The sequence below is a fragment of the Ammospiza caudacuta genome, chromosome 18, assembly GCF_027887145.1.
Source record: "Ammospiza caudacuta isolate bAmmCau1 chromosome 18, bAmmCau1.pri, whole genome shotgun sequence".
Classification (NCBI taxonomy): domain Eukaryota; kingdom Metazoa; phylum Chordata; class Aves; order Passeriformes; family Passerellidae; genus Ammospiza; species Ammospiza caudacuta.
In genome coordinates, this window is record NC_080610.1 from 9,676,960 (window position 1) to 9,698,660 (window position 21,701).

Below are 21,701 nucleotides of genomic sequence, written 5' to 3' on the forward strand. Positions count from 1 at the left end.
GAATAGACAAAAATATTACATGAGAAGGCTAGCTAAGAATAGAATAGCAAAGAAGGATAACAAAGGCTTCTGTCTCGGACAGAGAGTCTGAGCCAGCTGACTGTGATTGGCCATTAATTACAAACAACCAACATGGGCCAATCACAGATCCACCTGTTGCGTTCCACAGCAGCAGATAACCATTGTTTACATTTTGTTCCTGAGGCCTCTCAGCTTCTCAGGAGGAAAAATCTTAAAGAAAAGATTTTCCATAAAAGATGTCTGCGACACATCCCTAGTGTGAAAAGTAGGTCTTTATTTTTCACAAGATTTTTGAGGTAAACCAGAAGTTATTACATGTGTGTTACACGTGTTGAAGAGCAAGGAAATGGGATTTTCCCTTCTATTAAAGCAGTGTTTAGCCAGGTGACTTACAGAGCTGAATGACACACCTGCCTGTGGGTCAGCCCCAAGCAGAGGCAACTGAAAGATCATCACCTTTCCCCCTAGATTTACCTTTTTCCTCTGCAAAGCTTTCTATTGAAAGCCTCCCACCTCCACCTGAACCCTGCAGCTCTCCCTGCCCTTTGGCAGGTGCCGAAATCCAACCTGGCCCAGCCAACGGCCCCGCTTGGCTCCGTGGGCGCCACAGGCAGGGAAATAACTCTGCTGTGCCGAGCCAGGCAACCAGTTGTGTGGGTTTGTGCAGGCTGCAGTGGAGTGTTTTGACACGGCAGTCAGCCACAGTTAATCTCTGCGTGACCCCGCGCAGCTCTCGCCGCTGCTCGAGCACGTCCGTCTCCTGTTGTAGCATTCGCGCTCCAGCGCCCTGGCTAATCAAGTGTAATATATCTCTGGCTAAAGCACACTCTCTGCTTTTCACAGCTATTTAAACAAAAAGCAGACCTTGGCGTGTTGGTTGCGTACACAAATCGCCCAGGGTTGCGGTTCCTGCGGTTGGGAAAGGAGTTGGATGGGCTGGGCTTGTTCCGGGGAGGAGGTGTGGGAAAGGTGTGGGAAATGCTTGCTGCTATCTGCCCAAATACGAAGAAAAAAAACACCCCAAAGTGCGCTTGGTGTTGCAGGTTTGAGAAGGGGAGTCGAGCAGATCCTAGGGGGTCGAATCCACAATCATATGGGAATAATTTTTCTGAGTCAGGGGTTATTTGGGCGAGTCAAAAGTTTAGTGCAGTTAGGAGAATGCTTGGGGTCAGTGATTGGGCCAGTATGAATAGGATTGTGTTTATTACTCTTCTCTGGGTTTAAACCAGATTCTAAGGACTGGAAGTTGATTGTAATGAATATACCAGAAGAGTATATTAATTACATGCTTTGAACCCTGGTATTGTGTATGGATATAGAGAATATCTGCTTGGTGTCATCCCAAAGGTTGTGTGTCCTGGTGGGCAGATGGTGATGGGCCCAGGGTCCTGCTCCAAGGGTTGGGAGAGGTGAGATTGGCTCTGGGTGAGATCAGGAGGAGCTTGTACAGAGGCTGCACAGATTTTCTGGTCTCAGTGCCTGGTATTGATAAGCCTCTCCTACAGCAAAGGAGACAGTCAAATTTGGGCAGGACAGTGAGCGACAACAATTGGAGGCATAGCATTGATTTAAATTGCTGGGCTTTTCTCTCTGGCAGCACAGCTGGATCTGCAAAATGTGCTGCCCACAGAGGTCCAAGGATAACTCTGGCATCTCAAAGCAATTTTCCTTTGCAAATTCAGTAAGACCCATTTGCTTTTGTTAGACTTATTAATCCCAGCTTTGATTGGAAGAGGCTGGGGATGTTTTGTCAAGAGGTATAGGAAGGGATGCTCTGTTTTTAAAAGCCTGAAACACAGCGTGTCCCTGTGCAGGGAAACCACAGGAGCCCTATCTCAGATGATGGGGTGAGGTGTGGGATGGAGCCTGGAGGTCACTGAGGGGAACAGCATTTTGTCTTGGGCTGGTGTGGATGGTTTTGATGGCACCTGTGACTTTGGAAGGTGAGGCCAGGTGTTCACAGAATTTTCATGGTAGCTCAGAACACAGATGGGAAGGAATAAATCATGCAGGAGGTTGAAAAAGAAATCTGAAGAAGAAAAAATGTGTTTCAGCATTGGTCCAAATCCTGGATAGGTTTGCAAGTTGTGCCAGTAATGCACAAAGTAGTCTGTGATTTCTAGATTAAAGAGTTAAGTGATTTTTAAAGGTTTATAAACACTGGACTGGGTGACCTCTTGATACCCCATCAAGCTTTATATTTTCCTGTGACACTTTGACAGTTTTCCCCCAAAGGATCCCAGATGCTTTCTCCTGTAATTTTTCTTGCCTCCTGTTTGATCTCCCTGATATCTCAGTGTGGATTCATTGATGTGTCTCTGTTAAAATTCAACAAACCTTCTGCTTGAGAACTCTATTTTACAGAGCAGCTCATCCTGTTGGATATTGAAAAATGACACAGCTCAGGATGAAATACACCCTAACCCACCCAAAGCCTCAGCCGCCCAAGTGCGAGCTTCCTCCAGGCAGTACAACGTGCGAGCCCCGTATCAACCGTGTGAAAATAAGATCCTTAACTCTCTTTTGAATCCCAGGCCCATCACAAAGCCAGTCCGCGACCTCTGCCCCTCCCTGCCCTCCCTGCAGCGGAGCTATGCTCCCCTGGGGGAGCAGGGCTGATGCTGCTGTTTGTGCAGCCCTTTGAAGGTGAGTGCCAGCGGTACCTGGGGCTCAGCAGCGCTCATTGCCATGCAGGGCATGCTCGGGGAGCAGCTCCGTGGCGCTGTGTTAACTGTGCTGATAAATCTTGTGTAAAAACAACACTCACCGTGCTGCTGGAGCTGCCTCGGCCCGGGAGCATCAAAGCCGGCACGGGCGCGGATTGATGCTCACAGTGCATCCCTGGAGGGACAGGGGGCTCTGGGGGCACCCCTGGCTCTGGCAGGAGGGACACGCAGCTCTTGGGGCCTCTCAGCAAGGGGGTGACCACCCCACAACAGCCATCCGAGCCCCAGGGGTCTATAATTATACCAAAAATGTGCTGCTGGGTGTCACCGATGTATTTTATGAAATATATTTTCTCCTCGGAATCTTCAGCTTCTCCATGTTTTGCTACTTGGGAATGTGATTTGGAGAATTGTTTACCCCACATCTGAAATTGTTTTTACTTTATGGCCAGTCACAGGTCCAGGTTTGTCAAGACTGGTCTGTCACCAGAGATTTTATATTAATTCTTTTCCAGCCTTCTGAAGTCTCCTTTCTCTTTCTTTAGTATTATCTTAGTATATAATTTCCTTTTAATATCATATATATAATAAAATAATAAATCAACCTTCTGAAACATGGAGTCAAAATTCCCATCTCTTCCCTTGTCAGAGTTGCCTACAAATTCCACAGCTGGGAGCTGACTGGTGCTGACAGGAGGTGAAGGGCAGCCTGTGAATTGCTACAAGCAAGTTTGGGTTCTAGCAATAAGAAAAAATTAAATGTAGGGCATATTTTAAGTCTGTATTCTGTGCTATGAAAGGTAATTGGATACCATTATAAAATCAAATAGAAATGGATATGAAACAGTCATGCCAGCACTGGAACTGGGTGCCTGCCTCGTGCAGAGTGCTGCAGGATTGCAACCTGTGCCCTCTGTTAAAAGCTCCAATGTCTTTTAAATGTATTTACTTCTCCTAAAGGTTTGAGTCCAACACAGCTTCAGAATAGGAGGGACCTGTTATTAAACTATCTTTTTCCTGTGGCTTGCAATAAGTTACTTCTCTTAAAAGAGATGGAAATTTCTCCTAGGGAATAACCACCAGATCAAAAGATAATTTAGGTTGCAGGGGCCCTCAAGAGGTCACCAAGTCCAACCTTTGCTGAAAGCAGGGCTGACCCCAAAGTCTGACTGGGTTGTGATTTAAATGTGATGACATTTATTTGTATAGTGATAATTGTATAACACTTGGGTGTCAATTTATGTTCAGTCTGGCTCTTCTGAGTGAAGGGATAACTGGAGGAAATGGACTGGGGTTTTTGAGGTTAAAGTCTGGGTAACAATCTAACCATCACTGCCTTGGGGTAAGTTGTTCCCAGCCTGGCACAAGGCAGGAGCTGAAGGATGCTGGGCAGGGCAGGAGCCTGGGGCAGGTCCCAAACATGGACATGGCCATTGGGACCCAAGGAGGGTGCTGAGATTGTCCCCAGGTCCATCCCATGGGCATCCCTGTGCAGGGTTCAGCTGCCCACCCTGTCCCTGGCAAAGCAGGGGACACAGTGACATCAGCCCCAGCTCCTGCAGCTCTGCTGCATCCCCTCCTCTCCCAGACATGGAAGAGGAGCTGAGGAAGAACAGAGAAAGTTTTAGTTCAGCAAATCATTTCATTTGATGATTATTTATGAGCTAGATCAGAAGCTTATAACAGTGGCTCTTAAGAAAGAGTTCCTGGCTGAGCAGTTGGCACAGTTGTCCTCTGAGAACATTAAATATGCATTTGCACAGGTGACTCTGGCTTCTTCCATTAACCCTTGGTTTCCAGCTTTCAGCCACTACTGCCCTTTTTACACACAAGCATGTTAATACTTTGTAATTCTACCCTAGGGATTCGTTGGGAATGCAGTGAGCATTAGGAGTGAGGTGTAGCAAAGGTTGTTTGTGTTGTCTCCCACTCAGCAGTCCTGCCTTTCTATTCTGAAAGATTTTCATCTTTATTGCTTGGGGATGGAGACTTCTGCAGTGGGGCAGGACCAATGCAAGCTGCTGCTCTTTGCTGCCAAGTAAGGCAGCAAAACATGACCCTCCAGTCATCTCTGGAACGTTTTTCAAGATTTTTGCTGCTTTTTAAACTGATTTTTGCCACAAGAGCATCCTCCTGGTGCCTCTGCCAGGGAAGGAGCCTGCAGGCCTGCACAGTTGTTCAGTGAGGATCCAGCAGCCACAACGCACAAGCTGAGTGGGAGCACAAGGGGTTAATGCTGGATGCAGAAGGGCTGCAGGGATCCTCAGCAGCTCCTGGGCAGGTTTGGCACTGTCACTTCATGGTGCCACTTGACAAGCAATGTTGCAAAGAACAAATTAATTAGATTGGACAAGACTGGGAAATAACTTGACTTTGGAGTAATCTGTTACAGGAAGGGAAAGTATTTAATTGCTGGCGTTTTGGCTTTTTGTTTAAAATCAGACCCAGATTTCCAGCTCTTGTGTGGGAGTAGGCACCTTTCTGGTGTCCAATAATGGTTTGGATAAGTGAGTATTTCCACTGCTGTGGAACTTGTTACTCAGCATGATCTGGGAAAAAAATACCGGGTTTCTTTAGTATTTAAGAATTCTGTACCAAATGTCCTCACTAACCTGGGAAGTTGGGTAAATCTCAGTAGCAAACTTGTCTGGGTGCCTGTCTCCTGTGCAGGGCTCAGTACCAGCTGCTGGTTTGCAGCTTTGACTTCAGCTGAGTTTGACACAAAAGCTTCTGATTACCACAGAAAGTTTGGGAGATTTTTTTGCACTTAAATCCAGTGGTTGTTCTTTTCTAGGACCATTTTGCACTTGGTGGCTACAGAAATAATTGCCAGTTTCCAGGATCTGTAGTAAGGCAGGCACAGCCACCACTTCTGAGTCTTCTCCAGGTACAGCTCCCCAGCTATGCTGTGTTACCTCTCCCACAGCTGCAAACCCCTGAAAAGACTCAGAATAAAATCCATTTGAAACCTAGAAATCCTCTTCATTTCCTCCTTTTACCAAAAGCCTTTATGCAATGAGTTTTTATGCAATGAACTTTACTGTGTAGATCTACTAGGGTGGGTTACAGCTCCAGTTTCCTTTAACATTGAATATTAGCATTTATTATTTATGTAGTGCAAACAATGCACTAAACTCAGTGTAACTCTCTTAGTTACAGATGATACAAACCCCTGATTGTTATTTTTGTGGCTACATAAATCCAGAATTTCTGATGCTCCAGTTATCCACCTTTGACACATGGGATCTGCAAAGCTCTGGCAGTGTTTGCTAAAGGTGGGAAATTCAGTTGATGGATTTCAGGAAGACTGTACCTGAGGAACAGACCTGAATGACACAGTTGCAGCACTTAGGTGCTTTTCTTGGGGATGAAGGATTAACAGATGATGGATTAGGCAAATTAATCTGTGCTTCATCAGGACTACATTACACAGAGTTCAATTTAGTTTGATGGATTAATTATTTATTATTTATTATTTGCTGTTGTGTGTCAGTAAGTGACTCTTCCTAATGTGATGATGTATGAGAGCAGCCCATGCCTGAGCTGCAGTATATAAAGGTCATGGTTTCTGTAATTAACCCCATTTTTCATGGACTTTTAATGCCAATACATTAATTTGTGCTGGTCCAGAATGTGACAAAGAAATGCCTTTCCTGAAGTTGGGTTTTCTTCAGCTCCAAACCCTGGGACTATGAGTGGAGTCTTTTGGGGTGCAAGCACAGCCTTTCTTCAGGAGCCTGTAGCTGAATTTCAGCCTGTAGCTGAATTTCTCTGACCCAGCAATATTTTCAGGGGGACAGAGAGGATTTAGGTGCCTGCAATGCCAGTTTTAAAAAGGAATATGAGCAGGGTGATAGAGCAGCACAAACCTGGCAGTGCGAGGTGGGGTTGGCACCAGAGCCACTCTTGAATTTCAAACATCGCAAACAGATCTTTGCAGCAGAGCAACATCCAGGTCTTAGAGGCTGCAGGGCTGTGCAGCAGCTGCTTCAGGGGCTTTTCTGAGGTGTGATCCCATTTCCCACCCCCTGAGCTCCCTGCCTCCTCTCCTGCAGCTGCTCATCCCTGCCGAGCTGGGGTTTCAGGGTGTGCTTGGGGACAGAGGTTTCTCTGCAGGGACACCTCCCTGGATGGTGCCCAAGGCTTTGGGAGCTGCTGCTCCCATCTCACAGCAGCCTCACAGCCAGAGAGGAGCCCTGGGGGTGAGGTCACGGGGCTGCTCCAGGTGGGACACATGCCCTTGCCTGGGTACCAGTGTCCATGATCCCAACAGCACCAATGAACAGGGAAATGCTCTTTTTTCCTGGTGCAGCTCCTGCAGAGCTGAGCTCCATGTGCAGCCCCCTCTCCCCATCTGCCTGCAAGGGCAGGGATGTGGCAGTGTCCTGGCTGCTCCTCACAGGCACAGCACGTTCCCCTCTGGATTTCCCTCTTTTTGTGGCTTGAGTCAGAACCTTGGGGCTGGCAGATTGCCTGCTTAACCATACCATGGGCTAATCATTTACAGCAGAATGCAAGGGCAAAGAAGTGTGGTTTTAATCTTTACAAATGTATCTAGATAAGCCAGGAGACAGACTTATCTTTTGTATTACAAGAATGGAGGGCAAAAAAATCCCCACTGCAGAACTTTCCTGTGGCGTCCTTGGCCTTTTCTTCAGCCTTTGTCTTTTCCTCTGTATCTTGCACTGTTGAATTAATGGGATATGAACTCTGAATACTTAAGTGATTTATTCATTTTAATTAGCCTCCTAATAGCTTCTGGACAGTGATGGAACAGAACGTGGGGGACTGGGCTGTTTACCTCCCAAAGCTCCGGGCACCGTGAGCTCCCTGGGCACAATTCCTGCCCTGCCCGGGCTGCCGAGCCCCTCTGGCACCGGAGGAGGTTTGGGCAGGATGGAGGATGTGGATGTGAGGGGGTGGAGCTGGGAGTGCCTCCTCCTCCTCCTCCTCCTCTTGGGAGCCTCCCCATCGCCAGCGCTGAGCACGGGGAGATCCCTCGGCTGCCGGGGCTGAGCCGGGGGGATGCTCTGGGTGCAGGATCAAGGGTGGGATGCTCTGGGTGCAGGAATCATGAGTGGGATTCTTAGGATGCAGGAACCACGGGTGGGATGCTCAGGATGCAGACATCACAGGTGGGATGCTCTGGAATCACGGGTGGGATGCTCTGGATGCAAGATCATGAGTGGGATGCTCTGGAATCAGGGGTGGGATGCTCAGGATGCAGGAATCACGGGCGGGATGCCCTGGGTGAGGATCACAGGTGGGATGCTCAGGATGCAGAATCACAGGTGGGATGCTCTGGGGGCTGGAATCACGGGTGGGATGCTCTGGAATGACAGGTGGGATGCTCTGGAATCACAGGTGGGATGCTCTGGGGGCTGGAATCACGGGTGGGATGCTCTGGGGTCAGGAATCATGGGTGGGGTGCTCTGGAATCACGTGTGGGATGTTCAGGATGCAGAATCACGTGTGGGATGCTCACATTGCAGAATCCCAGGTGGGATGCTCTGGAATCACGGGTGGGATGCTCAGGATGCAGGAAACACGAGGGGGAAGCTCAGGATGCAGGAATCATGGGTGGGATGCTCATGTTGCAGAATCCCGGGTGGGACGCTCTGGAATCACAGGTGCAGGAATGCAGGAATCACAGGTGGGATGCTCAGGATGCAGGAATCACCGGTGGGGTACTGTGTATGCAGAAATCATGGGCAGGATGCTCTGGAATCACGGGTGGGATGCTCAGGATGCAGGATCACAGGTGGGATACTCTGGAATCACGAGTGGGATGCTCTGGATGTAGGAACCACGGGTGGGATGCTCTGGATGAGGATCACGTGTGGGATGCTCACATTGCAGAGTCCCGGGTGGGATGCTCTGGAATCACGTGGAGGACGCTCTGGATGCAGGAATCAGGTGTAGGATGCTCTCTGGGATGCTGCAGGGGGCAGCGGGGGCTCCTCCCCGCCCGGGCAGCTCCATCTCAGCCCCCGAGGCTCCCCGGGCAGGAGCTCGGGCAGAGGGCCCTGTGTGGGCTCTGGCTCCATCCTCAGCAGGGGCACACAGAAGTGGGAGCTGGGCCGGTGGGTGAGGAGCCAGCCGCGCTCCAAGCTGTGAATGGGAGGGACGGGGAGCGCTGGAGCAGCCAGGGCTGCGTGGGGGCAGGGATTCGCACCGTTCCCGCTTGGGGAAGCTGTGAAGGATGTGATAGATGAATCACTTTTGCAGCAACCTTCTCTGCTCTGTACACAGCGTGTACTTGAGGAAAAGATAGAAGGGATGTTCTCTGAATCAGGGGAGAGGCTGACGCACAGAGACGTTTTCAGGGGAATCATTTACATATGCATTCCCTTTCTAAAAATATCAGTCACAGCATTGCCTCTATTTTTGCATGCAAGGCTCTCCAGGCTGGTAGATGGATAGGACTGGGAATTTGCACTTACGTGGACCCAAATAGCAAAGGGCTGTTGGGATGGCAGCATGGGAGGCCTTGTGCTTTGCTCAGGAGGCAGAGTGTGGAGCTGGGTGAGCTCCAGAGGGGTGAATGTGGCTGTGTTCAGGGTGACAGTGCCCCAGATGTCATCTGTGCATGGTCTCATGAGTGTGGCCTGATGGACAAGAGGGAAAATCAGCATTGGCCTGTTCCCTGCTGGAGAAGGGAAGCTGCATGACTGAGCAGAAGGCAATGACCCCTTTGGAAGGGGCAGAGAAAAATGTGGGAATACTTCATTTCCTTGATCAATGGCTGAGAGGTGGTAAAAGTGGGTGGCACAGCACAGTGATTGTCCTGGAGGCTGTGGGTAGGCATGGAAGGGCCTTTTCCATGGAAAAGCTGCTTCTGGCCTGAGCCCCATGCTGAGGTAGGGATGTCAAGGGTTTGCTCTGGCCCTAGAGAGGAGAACTGAGTTTTCAGATGCTTTTGACATTGTCCTGCTCAGCTCCAGCAAAGGCAAAGCTGAATTCCCTGACAGCAGTGGGAGCACATCTGGGTCTGCCCTGAGCTCAGCCCTGAGCTCAGGTTAAACCTGCTGGACTTTCATCCTGGTGGGGGAAGGCTGATGTGGGGCCAAAGCACATCCTGCCATTCCTTCATCTGAAGTGTGTCTGGGAACCCCAGCCAAAGAGTCTCAGTCTAAAGGGACAGGACTGTCCCCAATGTCCTTACTGGGGTCCTGTCCTGGGGCCTGCAGGGTAACATCACCCACCCCCTGAGATCCTCAAGGCAGAACCTGTGTCTTGGCTTGGTCATAAATTAAGTAGCTCAATAGAAACACACATTTATCTTGAACTTCTATCATGTAACATCCTACAGAAACAACGTGGAGGAGTGCTTTGATGTCACTCCAGCAGCCTTCTCCATCCCCATCTGGAATTTACCTTAACCTTTGCCTTGGGCCTGTTAGGGACTGGTGAGTAAAGAAAGGAAAAGGAGGAGGGGAAGGAAAGGTACAAACTGGCCATTAATACATGTAAGCTGGAAAGAAAACAGGCACTGCTGCCACCAGAGGGTTGAGGTTATGAAACAGCTGTGCAGCAACCCTGTGTCCCAGTGGTTTTATGATGGAAGCTGATAAATTTATGGAGGAGATTATACAGTCCAGACTTTGTGTTAGCAGGGACCAGACTCTCCCAACAAACTGCTGGGAATTTTGTGAAGTCAGAGCTATGCTGATATAAAAACTGTCCTTATAACCCTGAGCAAAACCCATCCTTGGCCACAGCCTCACTGCAATGACTGATCTGAACCAGGGCTGGTGCTCCCTGCAGTGTCACAGCATCCTCCTCAAACTGGGCACTGACTAGTGGGGACACAACAAGCAAGGCTGCAGCTGAAACACCAGGGAAAAAAAATTTTAAGTGTTTTTTTCTCTTTTTCTCTGTGGGTTTTGCTAGTACTCTCAGGAAGTCCCATTAACGCCCACTCACTCCAGTAAGACACATCATTTTGCACCTTATTGTGTCTTCTATGAAAAGCTGGTACCGAGGAAGCAGCCTGGTGCTTCTTTGAAATCGTCTGTCAGAAAAAAACAGCACCCGGAACAAACAAACAGCCGCAGCCTCCCCGAGCACGCCGAGATTGATTTGTAGCACTTTTCTCCCGCACCTTCCCCTTGCAGAAGTGTTTTGGCAAGTCGTGAAAAACCAGAACCCTTGACTGTCAAACGCAATCTATTTGCGAGGGAGCTGCACTGGGGGCTCCGGGTGGAGAGGAGGAGCTGCTGAACAATTCCCATCACAGGGATGCTTGTCCAGAAGGGCAAACCCAGCCAGGGAAGTGTTTTGCAGCAAGGACAGGAGAGCAGTGGGGAGAGCTCGCTGTGCAGGCTGCAGAGAGAGCTCCGGGAAAGAGATGCCACACCAAATGCAACACAAATGGGAGACAACCTGCCTACTCATCCATATCTAGTATTTCTCTGTGTTGCTGTTTTTCTGCATCCCGTTAAGCTTTTTGATTTGTTTCCATCTGTTCGGTATAGATCTCTTCTGCAGTTTACTTAAAACACAAATACCCTTTATGAATCTCTACAGATGGTTTTCAAAGACTTATAGAAAGACAAAGATAAGATCAAGAAAATCTTGAGTGTTTGCCTCAGGGGAAAAAAATGGGACAGTCGCTTTGCCTTGCAGCTGCAAGCCACGTCAAATCAGACACTTTGATATGTTTCATTTTCTGTCTGAAGTCTACATCTGAAAGGCAGCCTGGCTTATTTCAGTCAATGCACAATTTTGGTGAGTCGGGGCTCTTTCTCAGCTTCTAAAAAAGATGCTCATTTGCATCCTCGAACAAAGACAGCACTTTCCCCCCCTGCATTCCGTGTGTCTTCGCCAGAAACCAATCATGCTGCAAAGCCTGTGTGGGTGTGTGGTTTTTCTGAGTGGTTCTCTCCGGCCTTGCTGCTCAGACTGCCGCAGGGATGGGGGCTCATCCTTCCCCAGAGAGCCTTGTCACTCTGTGGTGTTTGTCCTGGCTCTGGGTGGCTCAGGCAGGGCTGGGCTGTGCAGAGCCCTTGGCAGGCGGTGGTGCAGCTCCTGCATCCCCTGTGGGATGCACTGGGACTGGGCAGTGCCCTGCAGGATGGGATGGGAGCACTGGGAGAGAGAGCAGGGGAAGGTGCAGCAGGAGGAGAACACACTGCTCTGTTCAGCTGCTCTTGGGGTTTTCTCCTCAAGCCATGCTGTAAGTGCATCAACTCTGCTGGCCTCGGAGGTGCTCAAACCTGTGTCTGCTTCTGAGTTTAAAAACCCAATCATTTCCCACAGAAACCCCCTGAAGTATGGTAACTGATACATTTCTGCTACTACACTATTCTGCTTTAGACTCCTTGCTTGGGAGGGAGGGGAACTCACGTTTCTTGTCTCTTCCTTTTAGCCCTGCTGGGTCCACCCTAAAGCCACTGGACCCTGCTCCTGTCCTTCAATAGACACTGATGTGAGCTCTCAAAGAATGACCAGAATCAAAATCCTTGCAGAAATTTGAGTATTTGCATTGCAGACAGGGAACAATCACAAAAAACCCACTCCACCTTAAATGCTCAGCATTGCTTAGAGCTGATTAAAAGAGAGCCAAACCCCCAACCTGTAGGAGACACACAGGTTAGCACTGGACTTTATGTGCAGAGACAAGGTGTGTATTGTTTGGCCAATTAAAGAGATAAAACCTGCAGGCCACAGTCGGAGAAATGAGCTGTGAAATGAGTGATGACTGGCTGAGCAGGCAGGTGCACACAGAGGCGTATGCAAACTGTTCTACTTATCTAAAGACACTTTTATTGCCTGACCATCAATTTATAGAACAGTTCAGCTGCTCCTGAACTGCCTTTGTGCTGGGCTCTCAGATAAACAGGACCAGGAGTAGCATCCCCCGTGCTTTTCCTGCCTTTTGGAGCAGGAATGATCATCAGGAGCAGAAAGGAGGTAAGAGAAAAATGGGAAAAGGAATGGGAATGGAGTACCAGCTGGGGCACTGTTGGCACCTGTGGCAGTGCCCAGCCTGGGGCTCATTCAGTGCTGTTGGTGCTGCTGAGCAAGTTCCTCCCCGAGCATCTTCTCCACTGGGATAAGTGCATCCAGCCCTGAAATGTGGGGATGTGAAGGGGATGCCTCCTGTGCCCCTCAGTCCCAGGCATAAGGAACTAAATTAGGGAAGATGAATGAGCAGTTCAGCTGTTCTGTCTTGACCCCAGCAGAGAAATTTGAGAGCAAAATGTTTAAAACTTACAATTCCTGTCCTATATGGATCCAGCTTTGTGTAAATATGTGCTTGTAACAAATGTTCCTGGACAGAAGATTGCAAACCTGATATTGAACTTGGAATTGGGGCAGCTTTGCCATTGTTTTTTTGTGGGAGCTGCTCACCTCAGAGATTTTTGGAAAAAAAGGGACATTTCCTATGTGTGCTGTGTGAGCAAGAAGTGGCATAAACCAAAATGCTGAATTTAAACCTTGGTATGATAGAAATACCAGCAAGTTCTATAGAAATATGGGTACATACTCAGTGTAGCTCAGTGTGATGTTAAAATGGTTTTATAGGGAAGTCAGACTACAAGAATATTGCTCTTGATTTTGAATGCTGAATTTGCAAATGAAGAAGCTTCTTCCTTCCAGCTTTCTTTGTAAGTCAAAGATTGTATGCTTCCTGCAAGAGTTTTACAACCATATAAATCAAGCCTTTCCAAAGAAGATCTAGGATTTGCCTCAAATGGATAATTTTATAGTTTGCATCAGAAGTGTGTGCTTCTAGAGATTAATAAATGTCATAAGCTCAGCTGTGAGACTTTAACAAAACACAAGTTTGGGTTCATTGCTGAACATTTACACCTGGAAGTGATAACGGTATTAGAGTATTTTGCATCCAGGTAGTGAGTCTGGAACCAAATAATTGTTTGAAAGTTTCAAACTGATTGAATGGAGCATGTATTCCATGATGAATAACCTCATCTGATGAGAGCTCTCAAGAAATAAGAAACTTCTCAATAAACAGCTTCAATTTGATTGTTAGTTGTTGAATTCAGCACTCCTTGGGTTATAGAGACAGATGCTTTTTAACCAAGAGGTTCAGGAAATCCAGAGTTCATAAAGCCAACACAACTGGTGGCTGTGCTTGTGATGGATTTCACACTCCAGCCTGGCTTGCTGACATTTGTCTCCAAACAACATTCATTTCAAAAGCAAGGGTGAGAGCATGGCTGTGACAAATTGGTTATCAAATTAGACTGATTACAGATTTTTTTCTTTTTTTAACACCCATTCTGTGAAATTTCCTTTTCTCAGGCTTTAGAGAGACTCATACTGAACCTTCAGATCTTGGCCCTGCCAAACCTCCAAGTTTTTTCAATTCTGCCCCCTCTCAATTTAAGGGAACCGAGGTTTCCTCCAAAGAGACCCTCTCCTAAGGCAAGGCAGCAGAGCTGCTGGAAACCACTGCACTTCTGAGACAGGGAGAAGAAAGAGGGGTGATCAGCCAAGCTGAAATCCCAGGGGTTTTGTCCTTTGGCTTGCTGAACAAAGTTTTATCATAGGACAAAGAAAGAGAGGAGTCCTGGCCACTGCCTGTGAGGCTTTTTAAATGGTGTGGATCAAGCAGGAGTTATTTTAGATAGATGAGTGTGTGCAAGTGTGCACAGTGCAGGGGAGGTCCCTAGAGACTGATACCCTAGGGAAGAGGGGAAATACCAAATATTCATTGTCAGGTTAATACCAGTTTTTAGTTGGAAATAAACTGGTATGATGGAAAATAGAGAGTGCTGTCATTGCCCTCTAAAGGGTTCTGTAACATCCACACACCTGCCCCTCATATGCTCATCCCTGAGTGGGGAACAGCCCCCAGACCCCTGGAATGTCCTTGCCTGGGCACATGGATGCAGGAGAACTCAGTGAGGCCCCAGTGAAGTGAAGTCTGTGGAAATGTGTCACAGGTTGTGCCAAGCCTGTGGGAGGGCTGCTGTGACGTCCTTATGTGTCACTGCAGGCAGAAGGGGGATTTTATGAAGCTCACTTTGGAAAGGATTGACCTCATTATCCCAAGGTAACAGCTGCTAAAGCACATGGACTGTCAGCACTCAATCCTGGTTTCCAACATGTCTCTCATGCTGCATATTGTTGTTTTCTGAGAGCAGAGGAAAGGATGGAGAAGGGGGAAGACAAGTGGGACTGAGTGTGGTATGGCCCTGTGACAACAGCAGATCCTGGAACTGCTCAGTCTGGGAGCTGTCCCTGATGTGACACAGCCCATGGGTGCATCCTACACCCACAGCACTGACCCTGCACTTCCATGAGCTGTTCCTGGTGTGACACAGCCCATGGGTGCATCCTACACCCACAGCACTGACCCTGCACTTCCATGAGCTGTCCCTGGTGTGACACAGCCCATAGGTACATCCACAGCACTGATCTTGCACTTCCACTGTTATTTGCTAATTCTTTTTAAAAATGTGTCCATATACAAAGGAGTCTCTGCTTCTGGTATGTCAAAACTGCCATTAAAAGTAAGAAATGCAGCCCATCCACAGCACTGACCTTGCACTTCCATTGTTATTTGCTAATTTTAAAAAACGTGTCCATATACAAAGGAGTCTCTGCTTCTGATATACCAAAACTGCCATTAAAATTAAGAAAATCAAAGCCCCCAGCTTTCCTCTTGACTTTGCATGCACTTGCCTGTTATCCCTGCCCTGCAGAAGAGCCTGTGACAGTGCCACACCATTGCTGCTGCTCACTCCTCACCACTGCAGGCTCTGGATGAAGCTGAGTTACGACCACAGCTGCAGAACACCGTATGGTGCTGATGATGTGGGGATGTGGTTCTCATAATGAATTCAATTAGAGGCTGTGTTAGAACGCACAGAGTGCAGCTCCACATCCCCCCCTGCTCTCAGAGCTCCCAGCAGCTGTGTGCTGTTGAATCTGTGCCCTTCTCCTTGCAGGGTCACCTCACCTTGTCAGTGCCTGCTCCCATCTGGTTCCCTCTGCACTGCAAGGGGTGCAGGAAAAGGATGCAGAGCTCAGGGAGGGTGAGCACAACAGGGCCTTGCTTGGAGGATGGAGGTGACCTTGGGTAGTAAAAGCAAGGCAACCCCGAATGACACAAATGATGCATCCAAATCCATTGATATCAGAAGGCTAATTAATTACTTTATTATTTATTATAATTATTTATTACTTTATTATCAGAAGGCTACTTAGTTACTTTATTATTTTATTATTAATAATAATATATAATAATAGAATAATGTATAATATATTATTATTATTATACATTACTCTATGCTAGTTAATTACTTTATTATACTATATTATTCTATACTATATCACACTACATCTAAACTGAACCTGCACAAACACTCAACTGCACTCAACTGACAGAATCTGACTGGCAGCTGACCGTCCTGACACACACACCTGGATCCAATGGGTCAGTAAATCAAAACACTCACACCAGAATCCAATTATCAATTCCCTTCAGGTAAACAATCTTCCACGATGCATTCCACCTTGTGAACAACAAGAGGAGCAGCAATGGAGGTAAGAATTGGTTTTTCTTTCTCTGAAGTTCCTCGCTGCAATTCCCAGAAATATCCTTGGGAAGTTGTGCCTTGCTTTTCTCTGTGAAGAGGAACACCACAACCTTGTGTGGTGGAGAGGATGTTTGTGTTCTCAGCAGTGCCAGATGAAGGATTTGTTAACTGGAGGCAAAATATTCATACAGGGAGACAATTTGTGAGATGAGATTTTAATTTTTCCCTTTCTGTTCCTGACCTTTGCTATAGGGAATTGAGCAGAGCAGTCATCAGTTCCTCCCTCCACGTGCAAGAACGCAGTTTTTGCAAGCTATCCTGAGCTTTTAGGACCTCTGGGGAGTCCTCACAGCAGTGTTTGAAACAAGTCCCTCACGCATAAAGCAATCAGGTTTTTCCAGTCACCTTTTATAAACCCCCTATTGGTTCCCTGCTGGGTTGGGATGCTCTGCTGAGGGGCTGTGCCCCAGAGGGAGAGAACAATAATAACACAACTCTTCTGTGATCTCCTCCTTTACCACATGCACTTGTTCACCTGGTGTAAGGGGGCGACCAGGCTTAAGGGCAAAAAAAAAGGAATTAAAATCGAGTCCCACCACTGTAGCACAGGGATTTTGTGGCACAGCTAATAGATGGTGCTCAGTTCACTGTAGCTGCAAAAGGAGGAATGTGTGGCATGTGTATTTATTTTTAAGGAAGCAATAAGGTACCTTGAAAGAAATGTTTTAAAGTGCTCCAAAAATCCAACAGCTGTTTGCAATTTTGCTCAACTGCTAGAAATAAAATGCCAGTTGCATGGCACACTGCTGCAAGGAGCCAGCTCCTTCAAATGTCCTTCTGAGCCTTGGTGTCGGCTTATTCAACAGCCACCCTCAGCTGAGAAATCTCTGACTTGAAAGATCATTTCCCCCCCCTGTTCCTGAACACCAGAATAACCTTTCACAGCACAAGCCTACCCTCCCACACATGAGCTCAGCCACTATTCCCTGAGCTCAGATTTTCTTGGAATTCCAGCTCTAACCTAAGTTCCTGGGTGATTTGTAGCAGGTCTCTTGATATCTGTCTTGGAAATGTTCTGGTGAGCTGCAGTTGGATGAAAGATTGCTGCTTTCAAAGCATTAGCTTCAGCTGACCCACTGGAAGAGCTCATAGTCCCAGTTTTGTTATTTTGCCTCCAGCAGTTTGCTTTATTGCAAGCTCTCGAAAAAATTCTCATCCCTAGGAAACCTCTCCTTTGGGTCAGACAGCAACTGAGCCTCATCCCAGCCAGAAACAGCAAGGCTGGGTCAGACAGCAACTGAGCCTCGTTCCAGCCAGAACTGGGATTGCTCACACAGCAGGAATGTGGCCCTGGGACCCCCCTGACCCACTGCCACCCATCCCCATCTGATGTGGGGAGCCTGGCCCTGTGCCCAGCATGGAAACAACAGGGTTTACCTGGGTCTGAGCTCTGCCTTGCACTCACAGGAGCTGGGCAGGGCTTTGGGCTGGGCCCCAGGGCTGAGCTGACCTGGCTCCAGCAGCTTTTCCAGTTTCTTGCAGCCAGTTGTGCAAGGAGCAGTATTAGGAAGGCAAGGTCTCCATCACTCTGCTATGAAACAGTACAGAGCTGTTTTCTTCAAAAGCTTTGAAGGTGACTGGACTTGCCAAAGTCCCTGGGTCACACTCAAGTCCTGCTGCCAGCCCCAGTGACCCTGGGCAAACTGATCTTGGTGTTTGACATGTCAGGTCCCTGCCTCAGCCGTGGTTCTGCACACACACTGCAGGGATTCCATCCTAAATCTTCTCATGTGAATAAGCAAGGTTAAAGTGGTTTAACGTGAGAATTTCTCACTTCAACAAATGCATTTCTTTCCCCTGGTCTGAATCATAGAGGGGGAAAAAAATCGTCAGCGTTTCAGCCAGCAAGGATATGAAGCTGGTATTATACCTCGTAAAACAAGTGGTGCAAAGCAGAGCCCTGTATAACGCTGAGTGGGCAACTCTGCAGCTGAAGTGCAATAGATTATCTCAAGCTCAAGCAGTCAGGACCATCAGTCATGTGGTTTCCAAGAAACTGAAGATTTAGATAGAGAAACGACTGGCAGAGAGAAACTCTGTGACTACGACAGGAAAAAAGGCAATTTAGTCAGATCTGCTAACTAACATGGCCTGGGTGCCGCACTTCTAAACTAAAGGGGGTTTTTCTTATCCTAAGGAACTAGATCTGTGTGGTTTATCTAAATTCCTGTCTTGCCTCCAAAGATTCAGTGAAGAATATTGAAAGAGAAGCAAGTTAAGCCTAGGCTGTAAGTGGCTGCCTTACAGGATTCCCAGGGCTCTGGGGCCCTTGGCTGGCACCCACCTCCCCTCTCCCCTTGCAGAGGCAGGCTGATCAGCACAGCAGAGCAGAAGAAAGGCTTTTCCCTAACAATTAATTTGTGTGACAAGATGTGCTGGAAAGAAAAAAAGCAGCAGAAGAAAGGAGTTTGCCTTTGTTGCTTGTTTATTCTTGAAGCACACTCTGTGCACCTGACACGTTTGCTGGCTTCATTCTGGATCTAATGCAAGAAATTGGCACAGCCTCACTGCTGTGGTTAATTTTAAATGCAACAAGATCATGCTACAGCACTTGACACATCTCTAAGAGCAACATCATGACACTGTTGACACTGAATGTTCACTAATGGCATCCGCTGCCAAACTCCGATGTAAAATGAGTGGGATAACAACAGCAGCATTTAAAAAACTTCATTCAAGGGAGCATTTAAAATTTTATCAGGTCTAACTGGCATGGTGGATTTGCAAATGTGGAGAATATCCCGTTTCCTTTGCTTACTCACAAGGTCCTGTGTGCAAGCCGAGCACAGCTCCTTCCCTCAGGGCAGGGAAATCCAGAGGTGCAGCAGCCATCCAAACATCTGTCCTCACAGCATGTGGTGTCTGGCTGGACTCCTGCAAGGACAAACCCCTGGTATTCCTAGTTCTGAAGAAAACCTTCATTATTGGGTTATTAATGGCTCTAAAACGTTGCGTGGATAAGTCAGAATGTAACCACTCCAGCTTTTCTGTCAATAAAATACCAAATAATAAGAGGAAAATCAAAGTTCTATAAATAAATATGGCTCAGTTAATCATTAGCTAATGATCTATTGGTGAGGATGTAAGCAGAAAAGAATTACTGGTTTTCTGTGTGATTGCTGTGAACATTGCTGTGTGTGGATGCAGTTATATTGGCTTAAATTTTATGCAAATACAACTTCATTCACACTTTTGCTAACACAAGCTACTTTCCTAAAAAGTACTCTTATTTAAATATTTACACCAAAAAAATCAGTGGGTTTTAAAACACATCCTTAGTTTGGACACTGTAAGTCACTCATTTAGATTGTCAGGACTGGGTATAAACTGGATTCCTATTTCTGGAGATGGTGAGAAAAGAATTGTAGGGAAAATACTTTTTTGTACTGATGTTTCAAATCCTGCTCCCTCCCAGCAGGGAACTGTGGTAGAACTAATCAAAATGTTTGAGTCCCAATGGGTTTCCAGTATCTCTATGTCAGTGATATTTGAAATTTAAACATTGTGAATGTTGAAATTTTTATTTGGGGGTAGGTTATGGGTTTTAATCTTTTAAAAGTGGTTTTACTCACAGAAATTGGGTTTGAAGGTCTTTAAGTAGTCTGGGGCCAAAGCAGAAAGGGAATTTATTATTCTCTTTGTACAAGCTGCAGTGGAAATCCTGAGTGGGGCTTTGCTGCACAACCTCAATGCAGTGATGATGATAATAAGTTCCTCCAGTTGTTAAGTACGGCTAATAAAGTTGAAAAACACCTTTTGAAAAATGATTAGGTAGATAATAAAGTATGTCAACTTGAAAATATGCATTCTTCATGTGATGACTGAAGATAGTTTATCACTTTATGAGTGACACATCCATTTATAAATATTTATTCTCTCCGGTGGTACTGATAAATCTTTTGAGCCTATAAGCCCATTGATACATACACAGTAATATCATTTGTCTTTCCAATGCATTTTATTTATTATTGACTAATTGCCTGCCAGATTGTAAATATGATAGGGGTGGCATTGTGCTTTGATTAACTGTATGTTAAAGTACCCAGAGGAATTTAGTTCTAGCTCTGAGCAAAGACATCCAAGGCAATAAATTGTATATTTTGAAATCAGCTATGCAGTATGGAGCTGCAGCACTAGTTAAACAAGCTGAGCAGAGGCATTTTCCAGAGCAGTTTATTTTGATTAATGGGTTCCCAAAAGCCTCTTGCTGCTGTTTACAATGGATTTGCTGTAATATTTACAATAAACTGGGGTAAGTCAAGAGAGTTTTAATGTACTTCGACAGGTTACTTGCACTTCTCAAACCCAGGGCAGGAGTTTGGTACAAAGTCAAACAGGTAAATGTTTTATCCTCTTTTTGGCACATGTGGGGATTTTCTCTTGTTCTTCCTCCTTCAGCTCCACTCAGACATTTTCTTAGCTAAATGTTTAAAACTGGCTTAACACATCTTGAGCCATCTCAGTGATGACTGGAGATAATTTATCACATTAGGCCTGACACACCATTTATAAATATTTATTCTCTGTGGTGGCACTGATGAATGGGCTGAGCAGTGTCGGCAGAGCTCGTGGAGCTGCTTCCCTCTGCCTGCTTCTCCTGGAGCACAGGGCTCTGGCACCAGCACCTTCCTGGGCTGGCAGGGACACAGCCCTTCTCCTGATCAACCCCACTTCCAATTAGGGCACTCAGGACCTTGTTAACCAGCTGCTCTTGAGTGTCCCTGTAATGAAATTCAAGGTTTCCAAGCTGCCACAGCAGCAGTTTTGTGCTCTGGGCAGCTCTTGATGCCCACCACAAACACACATGCTTGGCCACCTCTTGGTTTTTGTCTCTTGAAGTCATAAGGGACCAATGTCACTGTCCTGCCCAGATAAAAATCCCTCTGTGGTGGCTGGATGCCTGAAACACAGCGCAGGATGAGGGGGGTGTTAATGTGGAGATGCCTGCCAGCACTGCCAGCCCCTGCACTCACCCCCTCTTCCCCAAAAAATTGAACTAGTTTGTCAGGCTGTACTTATGCACCGTGTAATTTGACAGGAATTCTATTGTAATTAGCACCCACTAATCACTGCCAGCCATGTTAGTTAGCTAATTGTACCTTGGGCATTCAGAACCCAGGCAAACCCAAAGCTCACACATCATTTTGTTGAAGTAGATGAAATAGCCAAATGTGTGTGTTCTTGTGAGGGATGTGGCTCCTTCTGAGTCCTGCAAAAAAAAAACCATCTCCCTTGGGGACTTCTGGGCCTTCTCCATGGTCCCATAGCTGGATCTGTGGGGAGGGTGCGCATGGTGCTCTGTAAGAGAGCAGGGGAGGGGGAACTTTGTGGAACTGGTGCAAGAAATCCCCAGGGTTAGAGAGCTCCAGAAGCAAAAATGAAAGCAGCAGCCCTTGACCTATGGGCCAAGTTAAGGAGGTATTTGGCATTTCCAACTAGG